General features: G+C 43.4%; 1 protein-coding gene across 1 annotated transcript in view; it reads right to left on the reverse strand.

Moving 5' to 3' along the window:
* The window catches only part of LOC126183665 (phospholipase A2 inhibitor beta), a 161,600-nt gene extending 156,540 nt beyond the window's left edge, over positions 1–5,060 (reverse strand). Inside the window, exon 1 of the mRNA XM_049925818.1 lies at positions 4,921–5,060. The gene's annotated coding sequence lies outside the window, so the exon portion shown is untranslated. The remainder of the gene's footprint in view (positions 1–4,920) is intronic.
* Positions 5,061–6,000: the final 940 nt, after the last annotated feature.

Genomic DNA, 6,000 nt, shown 5'->3' on the forward strand with positions numbered 1-6,000 from the left:
GTAGTGGAATGATGCCAACAATTTAGACAAGAGTGCACAGCCGTGGGTGATGCTGACCGGGAAGGAAGCACGTCGACATCGACACCGACCACAGAAAGCAATGTCGAAGAAATAGAGCAACTGATTCGCCGTCATCTCGTATATTCCTACGATGAGGACGCCCACTCAGCGGTTCTCGAACGGCTCCAAAGAGCGGGTTTCCATCGTCGAGGAATTGAATGATTGGTAGAACGTACCCACCGTTGTTTACAAAGGCTTAATGACGATGTTGGAAAAATAGTCCAAACTATCTGTCACTCTGAAGTGTTGTGCAGCATTTAATAACAGTTACTTGGCCTGCAATAACAACGTGTAAATTACATTTTGTCGTTAAATCTGGCCTGCTGTTTTCGTCACTTCTGCAGCAATTTCCTGGCCTATTTTGCGTAATATGGGGGATCTGTTTCGCCTCTCAGTAAACAACATGGTATAAAACTCTCAATGGCCGTCAACACTATTTCTCTGAATTTGATCCACATTACATAGCTCATCTGGAAAAACTGAATAACTTCACCTCCTCTGAAGCTGAAATATATCCCACAGACTGGTTGGTGTATGATCTCTCAAAATTATTCCGCTTGAATCACTGAACTGGAAACCGCTCTTGTTGACTACACAGCGACCTCCAGGATCTTCTGCAGCCTAGTTATTTTACGTGCTCAAACGCAGCAGCACTGTCAGCCGCAATGAGGCCATAATAAATACTGCCAAACCGGTGAAACAACTAAATTTCGTATACCAGATTTGACGTGTCAAAAATCAAATGGTTCAAATGGCTCTAAGCACTATGGGACTTAACATCTGAGGTCATCAGTCCCCTAGAACTTAGAACTACTTAAACCTAACTAACCTAAGGACATCACACACATCCATGCCCGAGGCAGGATTCGAACCTGCGACAGTAGCAGCCGCGTGGTTCCAGACTGAAGCGCCTAGAACCGTGGCCAGGCTTTGATGTGTCCCGTGCCTCACACTTCTTGTAATTCACGCCGCAAGCAAGCAGCCGACAGCGACCAACATAATCCGACGTGACCGTAACTACAACTGACAGGGTGAAGGCATTCTTAAAGATATCCTTTGCCGTCTTTGAGCCTACTTTTCCTTTTAGGATTACCCCAACACGTACAGCATGTTGAGGTCATCACACCAAAGGCAACGCCTGAGCAATCTTAGTAGAAACGCTCAGGACAGAAGAAGAAAATATGAATACAGGTTTTCAAATAACAAATCAGAAATAAATTTACGGCTTTTTGACAGCTTCCCACGTTGTTAAAAACATCATTCAATAAGCCATTCAGCCGGCCGCGGTGGCCGAGCGGTTCTAGGCGCTTCAGTCCAGAACCGCGCGACTGCTACGGTTGCAGCCTCGGGCATGGATGTGTGTAATGTCCTTAGGTTAGTTAGGTTTAATTAGTAGATGTAGATGTAGTTCTGAGTCTAGGGGACTGATGACCTCAGATGTTAAGTCCCGCAGTGCTCAGTGCCATATGAACCATTTGAACAATAAGCCATTTATGTCAGTAATTGATCTATAAACCATAGACTGAAGATGACTACCGACGTTATTATACGGTATGCAGCTACAGTCGTGCACTTAAAACTCAAGGAGAGACTTGCAAAGCGGTGCATTTTTCTCTGTCAACTATGTAATATTAAGGGATAGTAACTGTGAAGAGCAATATACGTCTAACAAAGCAATGACATACAAGCAACTGGCATCTAACACCGCGACATACGCCTCTGACGTCCCCGAACTCTTTACTTTCAAGATGAATTCTCTAGATGTTGAGCTAGATAATTAAGTTGGCGCTTCCCTGATATAATGATTTTAGTCAGTTCGTTCGTTGTCTTAGAAATCGGCTGCGAAACACCACCGCGTTCTCACAATCGTCCAATAGCAAATGAATCGTTTGTTGATGCACATGCAAACCCAAACGCTGCCGTCATTTTGAGAGCTGACGTTGTTTAACACATTCTATTCCTCATGTGTGATACTGTTCTCCAAATAAGATTTGTATAATTGTTTAACGGTACTAACATGATGTGTTATACATCCCCTGAAGCTTCTCAAATTGCTTCATTCTACTTGCGTGGAATGAAAACCTGAGAGAATATGTAGTTCACAAAACTTTAACTTTCCTCTCCTTCAAATTATTTCAACTAAATGATTTTCAAAGTGGATATTCCAGTGTATGTATTCTTCTGCATGAAGTTGGGCAGCCATTTCATAAATTTGGTCTTCTCCTCCATAGCCACAACATTTAGGTTAGATTTCTTGGGGACGTGTGAACAAAGTAAAACGAACTGGCTGCTAATGATGAAATATTACATTTGGTGGATTGGCAGTAAAGTCGAAACAATAACGGATTGCTACGGTATATCAAGAGTGTTCGATATCTTTATTAACAAAACCGTTCTCATACAGTTTTCACATTAGACGGACTTAAGTATCGGTAAAATGTGTACTTCCGAAAAACATCTTGTAGCACGTAACTAATTTAAAATAAAAAGGAAGTGTACTTCGACATAATTGCTTTGTAAATATTTTAAGCTAACCTGAGCTTTCGTTCTTCGAAGTCACAATTAATCTACGATCGTGATTAAAATAAGCTATTCTGTTGCGTTTGAAGTACTTACCTACACAAAATTGTTCTAAATTTTTGTTCTGTCTGTCCTGTGTATCTAATACTTTTGTAGCATTCCCTAGCCTGTCAAATGCTAACGCTAGTTTCTCGAATCATAAACTATGGAAGTACGTCATCTGTACAGTACATAAGTGAAATCAAAATTTCATCAATGTGGTGGCTGGTCCCGGAGGAGGTTCGAGACCTCCCTCGGGCATGGGTGTGTGTGTGTTTGTCCTTAGGATAATTTAGGTTAAGCAGTGTGTAAGCTTAGGGACTGATGACCTTAGCAGTTACGCCCCATAAGATTTCACACACATTTGAACATTTGAACAATGTGGCCGTCTAACCCGTACTGGCGTATTCTGGATTCCACTTTAGTTCACTGCCATAGGGATGGAAATAGCTGTCCAGTTAGAAGCACTTTAAGGAGAGAAGAGTTTTAACGCAACGGTCGGCAGGATGACTAGATTGTCACATTTAGGATGAATAACATGAGACGCCTAGGCGAATGGCCACGGATATTTAAAAACAACTGGACTTCTCGAGACTAGTGAACCGCTGACTGTGAAATACAAATACGTAAATCAACGGTGAGATTACACAGATCATCATAAAGCACAGAATAAAACTGTAAGCGAGAAAATTAAAATGTGAAAAAGCAGCCAATAGTGATTCCTAGACAGGTCGTCGTCTTCATTTTGTTTACGATAGTATCGAACCGAGAATTAAAATAAGTTGCGAGTTCGATCGCGACCAAGAAGAAAGCTGTCCAAACACATTTTAGAACCTGACATAGCTTCCACAGATCAGACATTGTAACAGATCAGTAACACTTTGAACTATCACATTCACAAAAATTACAAAGATTTAGCTGTTCTGTGACCGCTGTTCGCGGAATACGTATCGTTACAGAAATGTATGTAGCCAAATTTCGTGATGTGTAGATTTCGAATAATGTCTGCAGCGACAACTGGCAGTAGCTCGGTTACCAATAATGAGAGTCTACTTCAATCTGTGTGTACTTGGATTTACACAGTTACTGGGCATTCCAACATAACGTGGCAGTTTTTAAACACTACCGTGCAAACAATGAAAAATGAAAACTATATAAAGCAAATTTTATGCGCTAGTTTTACAATAAATGACAATGTCACTCGAATTGAAACGGACCTCTATTCGCACGTACTTAAGAAATAACGGGTATGCCGTTACGCCTTTTGTCCTGCGGGAATGACAGCCACATTGCGTCACAACCTACTTAAAGAAACAGGGAAAGTAGCCTCAGATTAGAATGGTAACAACTATAGGACACACTTAACTGCTGATGAACTCTAAATGAAGCTGTAACAGCTTTCGCAGAGCTATGACTAATTTGTTGGAGACAACATTCACGATAAACAATTTACTAAACGTAATTTCATCACCAAATGCATGCTCTTTGCAGTAACCACGTACTCTTATATTCGAAACTTCACCCCGCAGTTTACGTAGGAATATTTTTGAGCAACATTAATACTGACCGCTGTCGAATAGCGAGAACAGTAAAAATTGATAGAAAACCAATAACAAAACAGGCGAATAGTTAGGGTTGCACAGCTTAAAATTATGGGTCTTATTTGGCGATATCAATAAGATAATAGACTGGTAAATGCAAGACGTGTACTCTGTCGTGTATTCCGCTGTGAATTTCGGGCTCGCACGGACTGTCACTGCTGCCTCATAACCACCTGTTGCACAAATCAGCCTCTGCTCATTACCGCTTTCCTGTTTTTTCTCAGACTAGACGTTCACAAAAACCACCTAAAATGTAGTTTGATAATCGTCGTTTCGCAGGCGACTAACTAAACTAACTTTACTTGTTTACAGTTGCTGTTACAGACAAAACAATTTTTTTATAGTTGTGAAGGGGAAGAAAGTCTCACTTCGGAATTCGACCCGCAGCGACTTTCTGCTACCGGTATATTGAATGTTTACTAAACGAAGGTCATGTGTGATGACAAAAAGTTTGTGCTCAGCGAAAACCACGGGTCGTTTGTCCGATAACCGAGCACTCAAAAGGGTAGGATTGTAGGAATCGAGAGGTGTGAGGTGTAGTCGCGGGCCACTCGATCACCAGGTGGTAGGCACACAATGCGTGGGTGAACACAGACGCGGGCGTGGCCGCTGACTCAGGCTGGTGTCACCGCTGCTATCGTCACGGAGCTCTGCGGTTGGGGTGTGTGTGCCGTAGCGACTTTCGAGGGCTGGTACTTACTGGTGAGTAGGAATGCTGGTTGGGCCCGGTGCAGCGAGGCGGCCGGACGGCGGGCTGGTCGGCAGGCGACTGGTGGCAGTGGCGGCTGCAGACTGCAGACTCACCTGGCGCCCCGAGCGCCCACCTCGCGCAGCACGGCGCACACCGCGGTGTTGCCACGCGCCCGCCAAACACCGGCCGCTCGCAACTTTCCGGCCGCAGCAGGCGTTTTTACCTGGCTGTGTTACCGGCCGTGCCCAGCCGTGCACCCATCCACTCTTGCGTCCAATTGAGGTCAAGCCTCCCCCCCCCCCCCCACCACACCCATAGACATATTAGTAAATGCGTTTACACTTTTACTTACATCAATTTCCCAATCTTTCGGAGAATAAAGTAGTCTGTAAGCACAGGGTCTCGAAAATGGCAAAATTTCTAGAAAAATAGTGAACTATTTTTAACTCAGGATACTTTCAGCCGGCCGGGCTGGTCGAGCGGTTCTAGGCGCTACAGTCTGGTTCGAATCCTGCCTCGGGCATGGATGTGTGTGATGTCCTTAGGTTAGTTAGGTTTAAGTAGTTCTAAGTTCTAGGGGACTGATGACCTCAGATGTTAAGTCCCATAGTGCTCAGAGCCATTTTGATACTTTCTATTTGCTACCCCACGTGAATGGGCTTGGATCCTGACTGCATGTCAACATTCCAGCCCGTTCACGGGTCGACTGTAACTGCAGGTGCGGATGCAGAGTGGGGGCGTGGAGGGGGGACGGACAACTCTCGGAGAATAATAAAGTAGGCCTAGAAAATGACAAGAAATTCAAAAGAATAGAAGTAGCAGAAGCAGAAAGTTGAGGAAGACAAAACAGAAAGGCATTATATTCGCCATAGACTGTAGAGAGTATTTATTTTCGTAACTGCAGTTTCGGTCTTAGAGCCATTATAAACTTTAACAATCCTTCGACATCTACACATGTCATCGTCGTATGTGAGCCTTATAACAATGTTAACAATATTAACGTAAATCCCAATAAACCACTGTCTTTACGCAACCTAAGGCCGAAATTGTAGAGCAATACTTTGTACTGTCAGTGGCGAATATAAGGTT

This window comes from Schistocerca cancellata, chromosome 4 (assembly GCF_023864275.1).
Source record: "Schistocerca cancellata isolate TAMUIC-IGC-003103 chromosome 4, iqSchCanc2.1, whole genome shotgun sequence".
In the NCBI taxonomy this organism is placed as follows: domain Eukaryota; kingdom Metazoa; phylum Arthropoda; class Insecta; order Orthoptera; family Acrididae; genus Schistocerca; species Schistocerca cancellata.